Consider the following 20,597-nt stretch of genomic DNA (forward strand, 5'->3'; position numbering starts at 1 on the left):
ATATATGAATAACGACCGCTTAAAATCGATCTCAAATTTGTACTTTCGCTGAAGAAATTTTAGGTCTATGTTATGTAGTTTGCCTATTGTCAATTAAATATAATGCTTTGTATTGCAGACTTCGAAAAATTGTGTCTAAATAGTAATAGTTAGCCTTAGTAACACTCAAGCAAAATGGCACATTACAAGATATCTTCTCAAGCAGTTCGGGACAATCCGAAAAACCAGCAACAAGAGCAAAGATAAAAATGAAAAAGTTAACAACTCTTTTAGTTTCAAGAGCTTGTAAGCAGGGTCAGCAAATTTAATTTAAAACAAACGAGTTTTCTTTGCAATCTTTCGATTCTGGTAGCACGACAGCTATAATCAGGGCTCAACATAATAAAGGCGTACTCTAGTTTTAAGCGACCTAAACAGTTTTTTAATTATTAACCCCAACGGTTGCCCTCCTCCCGCCCATTCGCACGATGGGCGCAGTCCGCATCACGTACTACGGAACTTTTTTTCTTCAATTTTTGCGCCGAGTCACAAAACGAATGAGTTTTTAAGAGTCGAAATCTAGAGCTATTCAGCTACAGTACCAAATTCATCAGCTGATTATTATGTCTTTATGTTAGTCAATCATTTGTTGAGAGAAGATAGTATCGATTTTTTAATGCTCTAAAACAAATCTGATATATGAAATGTGCTGGAATGTGAGTTAAAATCCTGGCATAAGAAACGGAGTGGCTCGTGTAATTCAAAAATATTTTTACAAGCTTTCAAAAAAAGGTGACATAAGTGTTTTGATATACGAGAGGGAGGGAACATTAAGGCTAATTTCAGCCAGAAGAAGCGGACTTGAAATTGAGCTTGTCGGTAATTTAACCATGAAAATTGTACCAAGTAATTTCCTGCGACAGACAAGTTTTAAACGGCTCGTAGGCAGAAGATTATATTGAGAAACCCCAACGGCAATTTCTTAAAGCAAAAACTAAGAATTGTTTTTGAATTGATTCTATCTTGTCTGAGTAAATTTGATACCTTGGATTTCTAACCATCGAACCGTATTCCAGAATCCGTCTAGCTAATGTTGTAAACAGGGTTTTAGTGATGTAAGGGTCACTAGATTATTTTGACCAACGTCTCACAAATGCCAGTACACCTTTAGCCTTGTTAATATTACTCAATGTGAAGATTAAAATAAAGTCTAGGATCCATTGTGATACCAGGGCCCACAATATTGTATACCTGTTCTAGATTATGGTAACCTATTGTATAAGAAACTGACTGAACAGCTCTTCGCGAGAAGAATTTTTTAAGATTTAGAGGTATACGATTTATTTTATCCATGCTGTTTAAGTCTGTTTGTAGCAAAGGCTTTCCTTTAATTGAAACGTACGATTTATGCATACATTAAAATTTTGGAAAATTTTATATCATTAGAAATATTGCTTATATAAAAGCAAGAACAGAACCGGACCTAATTTTTTGTTTTTTATTGAGTTTTTTTATTTTATTTTATATTATTTTATACAAATGTTTAAATTTTATTTTATTTGAGCAACATTTGTCACAAATCTGTTGATGCATCATATATCGACTGCTGAGTGGAAGATCGACCTATCTCGGCAGTCAGTTCGAAAACGCCCTATCTCAAAAAAACTTTTCACTAACGCCCTATTTCAGAATTTGGTTGAAGAACGCCCTATTTCAGAATTCGTTTCAAAAACGCCCTATATCAGCAAATTTTCAATACATTTTGAAGTGTGATAGGGCATTTTTGAATCGAATTCTGAAATAGGGCGTTCTTCAACAAAATTCTGAAATAGGGCGTTAGTGAAAAGTTTTTTGAGATAGGGCGTTTTCGAACTGGCTGCCGAGATAGGTGGTTCTTCCACTCAGCAGTCGATATCGTTGGAGCACTATAATCTACTCCATTACTTATGCTGACAACTTTACCGTACACCCCCTCAGAGTACCTTTGTTTCACGCATATTAAATATTTTCCAAAACAATTACGAATTCAGTTTGTATTTTGCGATCTGATAATTACATACATATACATACATACTCGTCACTGTTTTTAGTACGAAAAAAAAGAAACAAAAACAAAAACAAAAAAAGTTACCTGTACACGTAGTTATTTTTCGCCCAGTTTCGCTTATTGCTTATTCTACACGAGCGTCGAAGATATAGCGTAAAGCGTGAGATATTTTTCCGCTTCAGTCAAACGCTCGCTATCTATACACAAATAAACATGTTGTTGGCGTTGATTTGGCAAGTTGTTACTGTTTGCTATTTTATTGTTGTATTTATTTATCTTGAAACATTTCATGTTGACGTCGCTTCTTTTTTCTTTATCTCATTTTCACATAAGTATGCAGTAAATTTGCCATCAAGCTTTTCAAGGCTAGCGGGTGTTGGTAGCTGAATGATTAACTGTTCGGTTCGTTGGTTGGTTTGTTGATTGTTTGGTTCTTCGTTAGCTCGCGTATGCTGCATCTTCTCCAATTTTGCTTTGTCTGCTGTTTACCTGCTGTGTATCTTTTTTCCTATGTGTTGATTTTCCAAGTTTACCTAGACTACCACCTTCTTGTTTTACAACTGTTTTTTTCGTTTTGTTCAGTAGTCTTACTAATTGCGGCACCTAACGGAGATACTTACTTACGTTGGTATGTGGATGATTTTTTAAAGTGGCCACACTTGCGTGCCCAATATGTTATTCATACGTCCTGTATACCAGCAAGCATTTTCACACTTGCATGTAGGGTACTTGCCACTTATGTATGTAAATACAAAATAATTTATAAATCCATGCTCATACCTACTATAAATGGATGTACATATGTACCTCCACCTCGCGCTTATAGTCGCACTTCGTAGGCGCTTAAACGCCTGCCTCTTGCAAAGTCAAAGAGTCGGCGAAGCACATAGATGGAGCAGACGCCAGTCAGTCAGTCCACCACTAAACTCACTCATTCATTTCCAACAATCAACGACTCGCCCGCAGCTAGTTAGTTTAGCAGCGCTAGGGATGCAACATAGTTCATAAAAACATCGATGTTTTAAAACATCGGTTATAAAAACGATTCAACGATCGATAAAAACGATACGCAAAATAAAATGTAGCCAGAAATATTTTTTTAAACTCGAAGAACTAGATTCACATATTCGTTACAAATTTAAGTAGCGGTCTTAATAAAATTAATTTGAAAAAGACAACAAATTTTTTCAATTGAAAAATGCACATTTTAATATACACTGTTATTCAAAAGTGGGTGAATAGTGTTTGCAATGTTTTTTTTTTTTAATAAAAATGTTTATTTGTTTCTAAGAATATGGTTCATGCTTTAATCAAAACCACATAAGTCAAACTTTCAAACTTTATACAGAATTCACAAAAATTAACACATTTTCTTCTAAGTTTTGAACTTTTTAATCTGAATCGTTAGAAAAAGTGGGGTATGCTGGGGTTGCCAACATTTACTAAGAAGTAAAAAAAAAAAATCTGAAAAAATATAGTACACATCAATTATATGTAGTATTTTATTAAAAAAAAAAAAAACACATTTTAAGTGCACATCTTTTTCTGCATTTCTTCTATCCAAAATGTATTTCTTTAAAAGTAGCATATGGGTCATTACATACAATATTTACTCCTCAAAATTTTTTTGGGGTGAAATATATTTTTTTATGTTCTTTATTGAAAAAAGAAGACACCTATAACTTTAGTATAAACTTACGCAGGTATGAAAAAACTCGTAACTTCTACAGTTTTGGTGTTTCCGTTCTCAAATTTTTACAGCTTACTCCATAAAGTTTGATAGCTATTCATCATGAAGTTAATAAAAAAATAAAAAAAATTAAATTTTTTATGCAAACAATTTTTTATTTTAATCTAGCTCACACTTCATGAAAAGCCGAGATAATTACACACATTTTGATACCTTAATTACACACATTTTGATACCTTAATTACACACATTTTGATACCTTTAACTAAAAAAATCGGTGTCTTCTTTTTTTCGATAAAGAATGTAACAAAATATATTTAACCCCAAAAAAAAATATATTGAGGTGGAATATTGTATGGAATGACCCATATGCTTTATCGCAATCAATATTAAAATTAATATAAATCAAAAGTTAATTTTTTATTAGTGACGTAGTCGCATTTTTTCAAAACTGCTGCCGTTTTTGATCTGTGGTTGTGGACTGTTATTTCAGTATAAAGTTCATCTATTTTAAAACACTTTTTTTCTTCAAATTAATGGAATATATTTATGTATATTTATAATTGAAGAAATCTATCATTTTTGCATACTATATTTTTTCCAACAGTACTATAAGGCAGACCAAAAAAAAAATAGTACAATACTATATATTATAGTACGGTTGGCAACCCTTCGGTATGCAGGTACATCTGATATGTAATTATAGTAAAACAAGTGCAAGTTTTAAGTGGCTAAAATATCGCTTTGATTTTTGATGAGTTTTTTGCTGACGGCTTTTTGCGTTTTTTCCCACATAAAAGTGTATTTCTTGCTAGCTAGAGTTATGTTGTACTTTAAATAAATATTATTTATTTGAATATAAAAATTTTGAAATAGAGTTCAGAAAAGAAGCTTTGCTATTTAATCTAGTCACCAAAGCCTATTTATATCCTGTGTGATGGTTGAACCAGCTTCCGGAACAAGCTCTCGATTGGCACTGGTCCTACGGCAAAGTACGAACGGAATGAATGAACGATGTCGATGTTTTTCACTTTTCTAGTCGACGTATCGTCCAGCAAAACATCGATATTTACGGACGAAACATCGATGCATCGTTTGCATCCCTAAGCAGCGCCCATTAGAGACTGTCAGCCCTGCAGCAGCGTGCCGTCTCATTACGAGACTATCTTAGTCAAGCGCCATAGTCATCGCCGTGTTGGATTAGCGCCTTTTTCAATTGCCGGTTTTTCTTTTCATGTCTACTTACCTAGCTGTCTACCTATACCTACCTGGCAGGCCTACCTCCCATTCGTTTCTGCTCCATGCGCTGTTTTCCTATTCCATTTGTTTTATTTCCTACATCGTTTTTTTTTCTCATTCATGAGCACATTGCCTGCTCATCGTTTATTCCTCATTATCGCATGACTTTTGTGGGCAACGGCCATACATTTTTTCTCACTTTGCACTCCTTTTTTTTCGCTTTTCTTGGTTTAATGAACTTTAGCGGTGTTGAAAATTGCCTTCCTGTTTTCAATTGAAACATCAGTTGTTTGTTACATTGCCACTGTGATGGCCATCGTTTGGTGTGGCGCGCAACTGTGTGGCAAAAGTATTAATGTAAGTATGTACATGCGCGCAGTTTATTCGTTTTTTTTTTTTATTTTTGCTAAGTATGACTTGTGGTAAATTGTTTATTGAAGTTTACCAATGAAATTCCACAGTATTTTTAACCAATTAAAAAATTTGTGTGCTTAATTGAGCCCACTATTCATATGCTCATTATAAATGTCTGCAGAACTCCACTACTTCGTGAAATAGTTTTTATACTTAATGCGCTTTAGTTTGCATTGAAGGAGCTTTTAACAATTTTTTCACCAAACGTAGCAAAGTAATTATATCTGCGTATTAGCACTCTGTGGACCCCGGTTCGGTGTCTGGTGGATTCTGTTGGGCTCCTTATCGAGAAGAGAACTATCCTATCAGAACATTACAAAATATGTGACCAGAGGCACTACCCAAGGGGGGCGTTCTCTCCCCTCTTCTCTGGTGTTCACTCCTTACTTCTAAGCCTTAAGGGCACCGGTTGTCAAGTCATAGCGTACGCGGGCAAACATCTTCAGGTCCTGAGTGAGTTATTGCAAAACGAACTCGGTCTGGTAAACATCTGGTCCAACGAACGTGGACTTAGTGTCAATCCCACCAAGACAGAAATGGTACTTTTCACAAGGAAGTACGAAGCTCCTTTATTTAAACCTCCCACCTTAAATGGGGTGGCACTTACTCTCTTAACCTAGGTCAAATACTTTAGGAGTTATTCTAGACAAGAAACTGGACTGGAAGGGAAATATTGAAGACCGTCCCAGGAAGGCCGAAAACCGCCCTGTATGCCTGTAAGACGGCTATAGGCAAAAAATAGGGAATAAAACCACATATAGTACACTGCATGTACACAGCTGTGATAAGACCCATTCTTTTCTACGAGGTCACCGTATGCTGGCCTGCGCTAAACAACACCTTGTCCAGAGCCAAGGTGGAACGAGTGCAGAGGACGGCTGCCATGCTCGTCACGGGAGCACTGCCTACTACACCCACCAAATATCTGGAAATAATATTAAATCTTCCACCTGTGCATCTCTACGGCAAATTTCGTGCCGGCTGCAGTGCGGCCAGGTTGAATACGATCCAACCGTGAAGAGATCTCAGATTCGTACACGCAAAAGTACTTGAAACTCTACCGGATAATCTACGACAGGTAGATTATAGCACTACTCTACTTTGTTTAGACAACGAATTCTCCATAAAAATCCCACAGAGGAACGAATAGGAAGGGGTCACAGACTTGAACCCAGCGCCATATATACAGATGGTTCCAAGCTTAACAAAATAGGGGTTAGCGGGACGAACTCGCGCTAAACCTCAGTTTATGCTAACCGGACCTTTGCAGCATCAAAATGCTTCTTGACTGTTATATGAGTTCCTGGATATAGGGACCTTCCTGGCAACTGCCATCCGACGAGCGGGCAAGGAGGGGGATGGAAATATCTGAAGTCAATCTGCTCAGTATGCGAGCATATCTCTAACCTCCTGCAAGCACAGACTAAAGGCTCAACTCATCGAGGAGGTAAACACCAGGCAAATTTGGCCAAAGATTGATGTAAAGCGATCCATAGCTCTTACTCGGCTGGACCGCTCCTCTCTCAGATTAGTAGTGGGGGTAATCACCTGACACTGCCTGATGGGCACACTCGGTAAAAGGTTAGGATACCCCACCAACGAACGATTTTTGTCGCAGCTGCCGAGACGAGGAGGAGACCATCGAACACTATCTCTGCCATTGTCCCGCCTTTGGACTAAACAATTCTTTCTCGACTGTTTAGTCGACTTGAACTCGGCGAGCGTCTAATTATCTTCGAAATTATTGATCTTATTTCCTGGTGTAGGTCCAAACCTAAAAAAAATCGGCAATTTTCCCCATTGCGAACTTTCGCCAGCTTTACAAACCAGACGCAATCAGACCCAGAGCGAGCATCGTTTATTATTTGTCTACAGAGTAGCACCTATTGATAAGAATTATTCTCTGCTTGGACGTTATTGGTCGAGCATGCATCTGCATTGCCTAATATGCAAGGATTCTGCGTTTGTTATAGCTAATCAAATCTCTTTGGTTCCTTAGCGGAAGAACAGCGCAAGCTTAGGTGCCAACATCCACGATATCAATGTCAGCGACGTCCACCCGCAGCATCCTCAACAGTTTCACAGCTTTCAGGTGGCCTTCAACAACATACCCCGCGGTACAAAAGGGTTACCGCACCCACTGAGATGATGCTCCTAATTTCGAATTGGCCCAAAATAGAAATTTACGATAGGTCTTGGTTTTCCAAACCGTCATCCAACAGAATTCCTGACAATAGTATCGGGGGAATTGGGTCTTTGGCGATAAAAGGATTACTTTGGGTTTCACTTTCGAAGCTACAAACTCGAAGAAATGCGAGAAACATCATCTAGCCACAATAAGATAAGTGCGAATATAAATTTAAATATTATTATAAATGTTGCTAAATGTAGGTCTCTTATTTTCGACGCCGCTGTTGTAGGCCGAATAAAAACACTCATATATGTACATCGTAGCCCTTCAAGTTTGTTAGCCCATTTTATTTTGACAAAATTTATACGCATGTGCGTATAATTTCCTTTTTGTGGATTTTCCTTCTTTACATTAAAGCATTTATTTTGCTACTAACTTTCCCTTGTATTTAAATATTTATCTTAGATCCTCTTTATATTATATTTTACGTGCATTTCATTTGCTCTTCAACTTACATTAAGCGACGATAAATTGTCCTCTTTGAAGTTACTTTTTTTGCTGCTCATGACGTGCGTGACGTAGCGTCATTTAACGTTCAAGGATTTCAAGGTGTGTCAACTAGGAAAGCGACTTCCGCTAGGCGCATACAACCGCTTGCTTTCTCCGTATACATATCTACATAGGTACATACAGACATACATATGTATGTATGTACATATGTACATGCATTAGGGTGGCCCAATTTTTTTTTCTCCAGCCATCCCCAGATCTGAAGAACATCAAAAATAAGGAGACACGTATTTTTTTATTTTGAAATTGGTTACATTTTTTCGTTAAATTGCTATAAAATCGTTATAATAAATATTTTTCCCTTCCCTATTTCCCTTCAGAAGTCTTCAAAAAATAACACTATGATGCTTAGTTAACTTAAAAATTTACTAAGTGTGTTTCAATAACCGATAATCGTATACATATACAAAAACTAGTTTTATGTTTTCATAACCATATACCCACGAACAGCTCAATGGATGTGTGTAATTCATTTTTGCATTCTATTCGATGTTTTCTGTAGATTTGTGGCAAACAATTTTGAAAAATATGGTTGCCAGACATGGAAAATTTAAAATTATTTAAAGGTTAATAAAATATTATAGTTATTTTCGTTAAAACTAAAAGCGTTTGAAGATATTTAAAAATATTTTTGAAAGGGTTGCCACCTTTCTAAAAAAATAGAACAATGATTATTAAAAATTTAAGCCTATTTAATACCACAATATGGGCATCACATGAACGGTGTACACATAAGCCTTGGACTTACATGATTTTAAATAGGGTTGCCACCCATCTGTCAACTAATATGAGGTAATTATATAAGATATAAGCGACGATATATCGCACTAATTTTAATTTTTTTAGATGACTGCCAACCCAATCCAGAAATATGTAAGGGTTAAAGCTTTATTTTAACACCTTTTGTTTGAAACTCATATTTTACTTAACCGCATGTAGCATGATTAAAAAAAATTGTATCATACATTGTACACAGAAATTATCGACTAGAATGAAAAACACATCCATTTAACTGTTCGTGCGTGATGTTATGAAAAAAATAAAATAACTAATTTTTGTATATAACAGAATATGATTATCAGTTTTTAAAACACACTTAGTAAAATATTTAAGTTAAATAAGCATCATAGTGTTATTTTTTGAAGACTTCTGAAGGGAAATAGTCGTATTCGCTCAAAAATTATTTATTTTTTACGATTTTATAGCAATTCTACGAAAAAAGGAGTTTTCCCCATATAAAATACATAGGAAACTTCAAATCCCCGGCGGCACTGCTCAATATTAACCTATTTCATAATAAAAAAACACGTGTCTCCTTATTTTTGATATTCTTCAGATCTGGGGGGTGGCAGCAGGAGATATCAAAAAAGTTGATTTTCCTATGTATTTTTGGGCCACCCTAACATACATACATGTTTTCGTACTATCACTCATACTTCAAAGCTAGTCTGACTTACAGATAAAGTCAGCTTTTATAGTCAGTGTGTAAGTCAGTCTGTTCCATATCCAGGCAAATGACTTGCAGAGTCGCTTATTTTTCTGCCCCAAAACAACTAAATATAGTACGTCTGTATGTATATATGTATATTAGACCGTAGCGCAAAAAAATTCGCCTTCCACCCCTGAGTGTAAAGTACTTTTGCAATTCAATTTCGAAAACAAAAAATTCATTGGTCGAACATTTACATTTTTCGTCGATCTTCGTCATTTACAGTCGGATCTTAAAGTATGATTTATCGATGTTTGCATCTGGAGAAACAAATTTTTTTGTTCTAAAGTTCAATGACCTCAAATACACCGTTCTAGTACTTACCCACGAGATCTCAGTTAAAGCTCACAAAAATCATTTCCTTAAACTTGGCTGAGGAAGTATTTTGGTTATGCCGGTAGAACTATTAAATGTTTTTTTGCCGAATGTACTAGGTTGTAAAAAGGCGACCCCTAGGTTCGGCCAAACAATTTTTTTTTCGAAGTTGCCTTGCAAAAGTAGAGACTTTAGCCTCAAAGGTGGACGAAATTTTTAATTTTTTGTTTACTTGTAAGGTGGTGCGGTCTAATGTATTTCGTTGCCTCTTCTGCCCATCTATTATCATCGTTTTAGTCTGCTGCGCTTATTTTTTTTTGCTGAACTCCTTTAAATTTTCTTTATTGCTTTGTTTAAGTATCATCTTCGGTTTGCTTTTGTTGTAACACGCTTCATGCCGCACAAATGTTTTGAGTAGCTGAGTTTCGCCACTCGCAGTCGATTTTTGGGCATTTTCTGTAGGGAAACGCTTTTCTCTTATTCTTCTTTGTTACGAAAATGCGACCTAGTTTAGTTGGCTTTTGTTGAAACTATGCGCATATACATATTTGTATTACTTGTACACATCTGCATTTTTAATGCGACACTTTTCTTTTTCTTTAGTTAAGTTCACTTAACCAGTCAGGTGCAAAGAAAAGTGAATTATGTATTGTCCATAGAGCATTTAGAGTTGCTGTTGAGAGAGTTTGTTTTTGAAGTGCCCTATGCGACATTTTTGGGTTTCGAGTAATCCTGAATTAGTACTTGAGTGCTTCTTATATATTCCCGGAAGTTTGCGGTAAAACAAATGAAACTAGGGCCCACTGCCTTATGAATTAATGAAATCGTGTTTTTGCCATCTGTTCCGAAATTAATACATACTATGTCATTCTTGTCAGAACAGCTTATTATTCTGAGTTTAAGGCTGAGAAGTACTCACAGAACTGACTTTCCGTTGCCTGCCTTAAACTGTCTGCCTGAGACTGTCGAATTCTGATTGGGCAAGTTATCCCAGTGCTGGTGCGTAGAATGTAACATGGTCAGGATCAGCGGATCATTTTTACTATCGCATCACAACTCGCGAAGACAGCTCAAAATAGGCAATATTAAGCAATTAACCTAATATCCATCCTTCTGTCTACTAAAAAAGAATTAAAAAAGCATCAAACGACTTCCCAAGGCTCAACAAATGGCAACGCAGTTGATTGTTTTGGGAAATCGTTTCTGTTTACGGTGTACGAGTATTCGAATAATTTTCAAAAAATTGGTATTTACAGCCGCTACATTCGTAGAGATATTCTTATCAATATGATTTACGGCAATGCTTCGCTTCTCACGCGCTTGGCACACACACTTGTGCCGATGTTTTAGTATTCGTGTGGCCGGCACTGATTTGCGGGATTTTTTATCAATATCTTCAATGATATATTCGCCTTTATTAATATTTTTAATTCACTTTCCATATTATCGACCGCGTCAATGTCTTTATTCCGGAACCTTCAGGTTTCAAATCTTTGACTGAAAATCGCCGGCTATTTTACTTGATGTTCAGACATCTCTTATCTTAAGATATATCGTCTTTGTTCCCAAACAATATACTTTTGCTTTCGTTGATCCATTGAATGGTCCTCCATTTTTGATCTTAATACGCTTTTCATATGCTTACGAATCAAGACAAGATCCCTTCTATGAACTATCTCTACTCATTTAATGCCTTAAAATGGGACCCAAAAGATATTTTGTATCTAAGCTTCTCAAATAAAAGCGAATAGTTCTTTGGTAAATGAATTCCCAATACAAAGATTGCCAGGTTGCAATGATAGCAAAAGAGCCTGGGCTGTCAAAGATCCCCTATTGCTTTTGAGTGCTTACTGGCTTCTGAGTTCGACAGCTGTAAGTCTGGAAAAAGGCAAACAGAGTCCTAAAAATGAAGTCCAACATGAACAGATTCGATCAAAAAGTCTTTTACAGATCCATATGGCCCGGGTCGCTTTACGAAAAGTTTAATCTAGATGGAAGTTCTAACTTAGTCCCTAATAAAGGCGAACTCGTTTTGTCTCCGTTGGAAATACAGCAACACCAACCAAAAGGGAAATATTTCACTTCAGCAGACTATTCAAACACAGTCTCTCCAAGGGCAATCGAACCAAATGGTAACGAACAGCTTTTGGCGGGTTTATTCTGACGCCCTCATTGTCAGCTCAGTTATAATTATAACGTCTGCGACAGTATTGCCGAATTTTTCAGCAACAAAAATTACTAGTTCGTCTGCGTAAACACTCCTACAGTTTGGCTAAGTAATCGCTCATCACTGGATGCCAAAGTAAAATTGAAAGAAAATCTTCTTGCGGATAATTTTGTTTCAGTAGTCCATCGTAAGCCTCACTCTGAATCAGAGATGTCGTTTTTAAATCGTTTAAATCGAAGGTCGATTAATCGAGCCCTTCCAACTCGATTATTGGATTTTTCCTCAATTGATGCATATTGATATACGGTTTACCTCTTGGAAATAACTATATAAAATTATGACTAATAAATACTACAACAAAGAAATCCAAAAATCGGAATTAAAAAATTTGTGCACTCCTTAATTACTGCTTTTAGAAAAAATTTTAGTACGTTTGCCGTTTTGCAGAAAATCTTTTCTAAAAAGGGTAAATATAGAGTTAGCGAAAACAAAAAAAAGAACCACGTTTGACCACGTTAACCGATTTATATAATTTTTTCTTTAAAGGAAAGGTGCTACCTCAGAGGTGGTCCTATACGATCAATGGATAATGAAGAAGCTAACGGCACTCTTAACTTTTTAAGTTGAGATTAGAAGTTGGTTTTATTGTTTACTTAATAATCACTTGTTTGCTTCAAAATTACTTGTTTTTTTTTCAAAGTATTTATGAATTGTTAGCTACTTGAAAGCTTTTGAATAGATTGGCGCTTACACATATGTTAGTGTTCGGCCGAGCTTCTCCTCCAACTTGTGGCATGCGCCTTGATATTGTCACACAAAGCGGAGGAACCTACAGTTTTACGCCGACTCCGAACGGCGATTGCTGTTCGAAGCTGTTTTTTCATGGCAGAAATACACTCGGAGGTTTGCCATTGCCTGCCGAGGGACGACCGCTGTTAAGAAAAAACCTTTTTCTAAATTTTTTGCGATGTTGCTTTGACCAGGGCGTGAACCCAGGTGCTGGTGCGTGAAAGCGCGCACTGCTTACCACTACACCACAGCGGCTTTTGAATAAATTTGGATATTAAACCGCTATGAAAAATGTATGTATGCTTTAAAAATTACAATAATAGTTTGGTCAGATCGCCGTGTTTTGTTTCTTTGTAAAAATTAAGTAAAAGAGGTTGTTTGACCAAATATATGAATCGATCTTGCGAGTTCGATTTATTTTTTGCCGATTTCTTCCGGCACCGATTATTTTTATTTCGATTCTCATCGATTCAAAAACCGTTTTTTTTTTATTTCGATCTGACATCTCTACTCTGCATACGTTTTGACCTGAGAAGTACTGATTTCAATATTATTTTATATTTCACGTTTTTGGGCATTTCATATGCCATATTCATTAAAATAAAGTCAGATTAAAAGGTTTGAAATTTTGATGAAAGTTGTTGAATTTTCCTAAATTTTGTATAAAGTTTGAAACATTATATGACATTGTTGGTCACTTGTATGAGTTACTGTATATATAAATGCATATGTCAAATTATCGATATATAAAAATATCAAAATATAAAATTATGGAAATATAAAATTATCGACAGTTAAATGATCGATTAATAAAATTAGCGATACATAAAACTATCGAAACATAAAATTATCGAAATGTAGATTTAGCGATAGATAAAATGATCGATAAATAAAATTATCGATAGCTAAAATTATAGAAACTAAAACATCGATAAATAAAATGATTGGCATATAAAATGGTATCCATAAATATATCAATAAATTTTTTATTTTTCCATTTTGCATTTAATGATATACATATGTACATACATATATAGCTTATGGCTAAGGTTGTTGTTATCCATGTCAATATCAATATCATTGTCATTTACTACCTTTGTTTTTAGCACAGTGCCAGGTTAATCGATATCAATTACAATGCTAATGGCATTCGATTGATTATACAGATTATAGTCGTATTCATTGTCGCTTTTTAGTCAAAGTCGTACCAACTAAAATAACTTTTTATTTTCGGGTTCCTAAGTAAAAATACTATCAGCTGATTGTCAAACAATGCCTACAGCTCAAATCCCCTGTTTTTGGCATTTCCTTTTATCTACCCGTACACCAATATACTGAACCAAAAATATCAACTCACTAACCAAAGACACAGCTAAAGCCTGCCAGAAAAAATGGTAAGAAGATAAGTTACGTTAACAAAACAAATGCCAATGACGATTCAATTTATGTGACAAATTAATCGTTATTATAATGCTTCATAAAAGAGGGACAAAACCCATTTAAATAATTAAAATAAATATTTCATTTTGCGCCAGCGCTATTCAGCATTAAATTTGGTGCAACGCAGCTCATTGGCATAAGAAAAAATACATTGACGCAAACGTGCTTCTGCTTAGCAAATAGAATATTTAGATACCTGGAGATTATAGATTTTGTCTTAAAATACCTCTGAGAAATATGTATGTAAGTACATATTTTTAAAACGAGGCTTAACTTGTTACGCTTGTATTTTCTCTTAGCAAATATTATTGTCTGTGCGTGGATTGTTGAGTCGTTTGCCACGCAATTAGGTATTCGTACCACTGAGTAGATACATATGAACATTAGACTGCATCAGCAAAAAAAGTTGCGGTTTTTTCGCCGGAATTACAAAATTTTTTATATTTTAAGACTTGTGCCAAAATATTTCGGAAAATATTAAGGTTTACATGCGTGAGCTGAACCTATTTAAAAATATCTCCAAAAAGGAAGTTTTCTATGAATAAAAATTTTTTCTTGAAGTATTTTTTGAAAAAAAGAAAAAATCTCCTCAGATGACAAAACAGTTTAGGCTTAAAAAATTTGTATAAAAATACCTAATAAAATTTTTGATGGATTTTTTTTTCAAAGATCATTGGTAAGCTATTTTCTCATAGTAAAGTTTTGGCTGAGTTATTCAAGTTTTTCTTAAACCAATCTTTGAAGAAAGTTAAATAAACATATAAACATAAACAATAAACATTTTAATGTTTTTATGGAAATTTTGTAAGCGATTTTTTTTTTTCAAAAAATACTTTCAAGATACTACTTTTATACAAAAAAAACTCCATTTTTGGAGGCATTTTCACGTCCAGCTCACGTAAATGTAATATATATATTTTTTACAAATATTTTGGCGCAAGTCTTAAAATATAACAGATTTTATCAGGGCCCAAAAAAACTGCTATCTCGAATTTACTAATTGAAAACAGTGCCCGAATTCAACGAAAACCCTCTTTCATAACAGTTATTAGATGAAAAATATATTTTATTTCGCTGATAAGAGTTATTTTTTACGTTGCTTAATAACTGTTATTATCCAACTTTTATTTTTACATTGTCTGATAAACGTTTTAAGTTAAGAATATTGACAAAAACGGAAACGGCATTAGAATAACAGTTATCAGGCAACGTAAAAAGTAAACGTTGGGTTATAACTCTTATAACTCCAATGGAAAGAAAAACAGTACGGATTTTTTTTGTATGGGGAGTGATGCAGTCTAATACAGATGCATAAAGGCCCAGCGAAGCCTTTCGCCTAGTGTGCTCTGTATGTATGTATGTTAAGTATGTCAATTAATAATGCATGAGAAAGTACGTTGCAGGATTTATAAAAGTACATACTTATGTGCATAGTTCATACATATATGTACGTACATTTGTATGGACTAGTGACCCTGACCATTTAAGGACAAGGTGTTTTCTTCCTGCTCCAATACCCCCCAATACTTTTCCTTCATTAGCTAATAGGCTACCATAATAATAGATTACTTCCTCTGCATTTATTTGAACTGCGTGACACCGCTACTTCACTCAATATTTTAAAATGTAGCTGAATTGTTTTTGCATGTCTGTAGTGTCCTGTTTGCCATGCGCCATCATAGTGTCATTTTCACGCGATTAATAATTGACATATTATCGATATACTTACAAACGAGAAATCCGCGTGGTATATGTACAGTGTCTATTAGAAATTTTTTATATGTATTTCTTTTCTTCTACATCAGCGCTAGCTTTTCCGTTTTGTATATTTACGATGATCTAATAGTTTACCGTCATTTTGCAATTTACACACACACATTTCTCTACTTTCTCGCCTTATAACCCCCCATAACCCGGCATTTTCATGATACGCTCAATATGCGCCAACCTTAAGCTTGACCCAGATCATACCCAGCTGGAAGGTGACAAACAACAAGAAGGTGTTCATACGAGTAGATACATATGTACATATGTATGTTTGTATGTATGTATGTATTATCGCCGTTTAGTGAAAGAGTTGCATCCATGTATCTCCAAGCTTTTATGGCATTTTTCCCTGTCATTTTCAACATTCACAAATGACTTTAACGAGATGATGAAATTACGAAATGAAAACGACATTAATGCGTGCGTGAGTGAGTGTGGAGAATACATGAGAGCATAAATGTGTGAATGAGAGTGCGTGTGACTATAATTTAATTTTTATCTTGCTACACTTCAACGTTTAATGGTCTACTTGACGATATACATATGTGCATAGTATGTATTATAGTGTAAAAGCTCAAAAGTTTATTCTCTGTGTAAGTTTGCATAATTATATTTTTTATACTTTATTTTTGTTGACTTAACGTTGCTATTAGTTGCGTTCGACAACACAAAATTTTTTAATAGTTTTTCCTAATTTTTACAAGTTTTGGCTGCCTGCTATGTGACTTTGTGATAGTGCTAACTAGTTTTTACTTCCTGGCGAACACTGAACGCTCATTTTTCTTTTTTTTTTTTCCATGGCGGCAACATGAATGTCACTTTGTTTACAAATAAAATATAAACAAAGTCAGCTGGTGTGTCTTCTTCTTACTGTTTTTTAAAATTTTCTGTTCTTTTATTTTTTTGCCAAGGTGTTGTCAGTAACTTAACCTCACTTTTTCGGCAGGTCTATTCCGGTCACGCATTTTAAAGTAGTAGAAAAGGTACTAGTTATTTACTACTTTTAATCCGTTGGTTGATACTATTTCAAATTAAATGCAGAAAAATTTATAATTACAGGCTTATAAGCCTGAATGTAGATTGGTATCAGCAGCTCCACACAGTTTGGACATATATTGTAACTTGTAAAAAAGTAAAGGCCGTAAAATATGGCAATTTCATATAAGGCTGAAATGTTTTTTTAAATAGATTAAAACACATAAATATCAAAAATATAAACGTAATTTAACCATGCTGCCAATCTATTCAAGTGTATCAGTAGTCCATTTGGCTCGATATTATGACAACGCAGCAAAAGTTATTTAATGTAAAAAATCGCCTTTCCATACGATTTTTGTGTACGACAAATCCAGCAATTTTAAATATGAATATCGTTCTGAAGACACCAAGTTCTTTAAAAGTCGCGATAAAACGAATTACTAAAATGGAGTATTTTAGATACTATTTTCCAATGAATAGTGGTATAAAAACTAAGATCGGTAGCACTGAAAATAAGCATGCCGATCTTGTCAAAATTACAACAAACACGTCGCTATTGACAACACCTTGTTATTATACCACCCAGAGTTGCCAGATGTGGGGATTTCGCCCCATTTTGGGGATTTCTGAAACCATTTGGCGATAAATGTTTTCGTTTGGGGATGTGGGGATTTGATGGGGATTTTTGTTTGGTTTAAAATATTCATATTGAAATTAAAATACATATATTTTACTGCCTGCCCTTAAAAATTTCTCAAACAAAGATTTTCTTTGTCAAAGTATTATTCGTGGAAAATGCCTGTTTTAATGGCTTTCGCTGAACACACAATTTTCTCTCACTTCATTACACTAAATTGTAAAAGGATCGCTGTGATTGGCATTTACCGAATGGACTGCATATATTTCTGATTTCCTTAGTGTAAAAAGAATTTTACAAAGTGGCAAGCGCACAAAAATAAATTAACGAACTTACAGACAGCAATGGGAATAGGAACCTTGGGCCCAAGGTATCTTGTTAAATAGTCTCAAAAAACCATAAAAAATAAGAAACCGCTATACGTAAATAACCAAATGATCCCATATATATGTACACATATACAACTGTGAAAATTTGTAATATAAAAGTATTCAAAACTGTAATTAAAACGAAGTAACAGAAATGAGAATACATATTTTTTTATTTCTTGCTTAAGGGGATTTAAATGGGGATTTAGAAGAAAAATGGGGATTTTTTGGGGATAACTGCGGCTCGATATGGGGATGCGCTATACAAAAATTCTGGCAACACTGATTCCACCATGCTTTTTTGCTTTTTCTTCTCTTTGGGAGAGAATTTTCGCTTACGCTCTTGATTTTGATTGTTGGCTGGTGTTGGCTAATTTTAGGAGTGTTTCTTAACTTTTTACAGCTGTTGATAGCAGATTCGCGAAGAGTATAATTTTACGCACAAAGAGATCGAAAGAGGAAAAAGTAATGAAACGAAAACCAGCAGAAATTTGCAATCGGGGTTGCCACTTTGGTGAATTGTTACCAAAATTGGTAGATACAATTTTCGTTAGTGAAAAGGTAAATCTTTTCTCATTTTGGTAGATTTTTGTTGGAAAAAAATAACACTTTTCGTTCCCGCTTTATTTTTTGTAGTTATCTTTATATTATAAATTTCTATCCAAAATTTCTTTAATTTTTGAACGCTTTAATGCACACTTTTTATATACATATACAATATATATTATACATAAACAGTGTTGCCTAGTTCTGAATTTGAAAAAGCACTAAAACCCAAGAAAAATCGCGTTTTTTTCTCGAAAAAAGCACCAAATTTTGGAGGATTTAATGGACTTTGAATGCATACAAAATTTTATTGTAGGTATGCCGATTCAAATTAATAAAAATTAATGTTTCTTGCTCGGCGGTCGAATTTATTCGGTTTTCTATAAATTCAAATCTTTTCGTCAAAATGACGCGACGTAAAAATTTGGGCTCTTGTTTTCTAATTTTTAGTCGTTTTGCTTAATTTTTTCTTCAATTCCTATCAAACGAAAGTAACAACAAAAAATTAAATTTCATGAACTATGTGGAAGTTTAAGTGTACACTGTAGTCTCTTTTGATCTCGTGAACTATAGGAACGTAAAGAACTATTCTTTCCGACCGCTTCACACCTGAAACATAATAAAATTTGATTATCTATTATTATTATTATTAATTCTGGCATGATTGAAAGTGCTGCCACGTATTTTTTTGAAAAGCACTAAATTTAGTGGGAAAAGCACTAAGTTGGCAAGAGTGTAAATAAATGTATATCGATAAAAGGCGAACATATCGTGCTCATTTCAAAACTCATTTTACTAGAATCCTTGGGTGCTTTTTATTGCCTAAATATTTTAAATGATTCTCTAAATAATTACGCAATATGATTGTTGGCAAAAAAGATCAACACCATTTTTTATCAATGGAAAATGTTAAATGAAAAAAAACCAAAAAACAAAAAACCAGCGGCAAAAAAAAATAAAAAAAATCAACAGGGATTTTTAGCTGTTGGTTATATTAAAATTCGATGGGCAATAAAACTCCATACCTTAAATTGTTCTAAAAATTCAGAGTATTGAATTTTTCTGAATGTTGCATGTTGTTTCAATCGTTTATTTTTATTAGTTCGTTTGAAACGCAAACAATATTCTTATACAAAAAAATACCTATAAACTTTTATGTACTTGAAAAACGTTATGAATGTTACAAAAAATCATCAAGCCGAAAAGATGCCATTAATATGATCTCAAATACAATATCATTAGTTAAACAAAAACTTCTTTAAAAACAATTTTAATTTTTATTGAAATAACTAAAAAAATAGAACAAAACAATAGTTTTTATCAAAATAACTAAAACAAGTTATTGGTAGATATTTTCTAGATTTGGTAGATTTTTTTCAACTGGATGGTAAGTATTTTTATTCCTCAGTGGCAACCCTGTTTGCAATCACAGTATACACACACACACATCTTCAAATGCATGCACAAATCCTTATACCATGTTCTGACCGACATCGAAAACATGTTTTCGTTGCTAAAACTGGTTTTCGATCTAAAACTTGTGTTTTCGTCCATGTAAAATCTGTCTAACGAAAACCTGTTTCCGCTAAAAACTACTTGAAAACTCACGTTCCACTCATTCCAATCGGTGTCTTTACTAGTTTTTTTCGATTATTTATCGAAGTGGAAGTCATATTTTGTCATCTTTAATACGCTATTTCGGATTTATTTTTAATTGGCTGGTCAAAGTAAAATAAGAATGAAAGTAAGAGGTTGCTAATAAATAGAAAATGAGGGAAAAGCATTTTGGTTTTGTTTTTGTGTAGCATAAATGTAACCAGAGGTTGCAAGAAATGTCAACAAAAACACTAACAGCCGGTGTGAACAGCCTTCAGCCCACAATCCCAAAACTCGTTTTCAAAATGTTTTCGTTGTCGGTCAGAACACGGTATTACATTCTGCAATATTTCAATGTGTTTTGATAACGATGCACTCATTTTGTTTTATTAAAACGAAGTAAACTTGCCAACTTTTTCCATGTGCGTTTTGAAC

At 34.4% G+C, this 20,597-nt stretch overlaps 1 protein-coding gene across 1 annotated transcript in view; it reads left to right on the forward strand.

The window, feature by feature from the left end:
• LOC118746768 (transmembrane protein 184B-like) overlaps positions 1-20,597 on the forward strand; it is a 798,314-nt gene that overhangs the window by 653,237 nt on the left and 124,480 nt on the right. The gene's annotated exons all lie outside the window — the stretch shown is intronic.

Source organism: Rhagoletis pomonella, unplaced genomic scaffold, assembly GCF_013731165.1.
Source record: "Rhagoletis pomonella isolate Grant_MI unplaced genomic scaffold, Rhpom_1.0 Rhpom_scaffold_00011, whole genome shotgun sequence".
NCBI classification, from domain to species: domain Eukaryota; kingdom Metazoa; phylum Arthropoda; class Insecta; order Diptera; family Tephritidae; genus Rhagoletis; species Rhagoletis pomonella.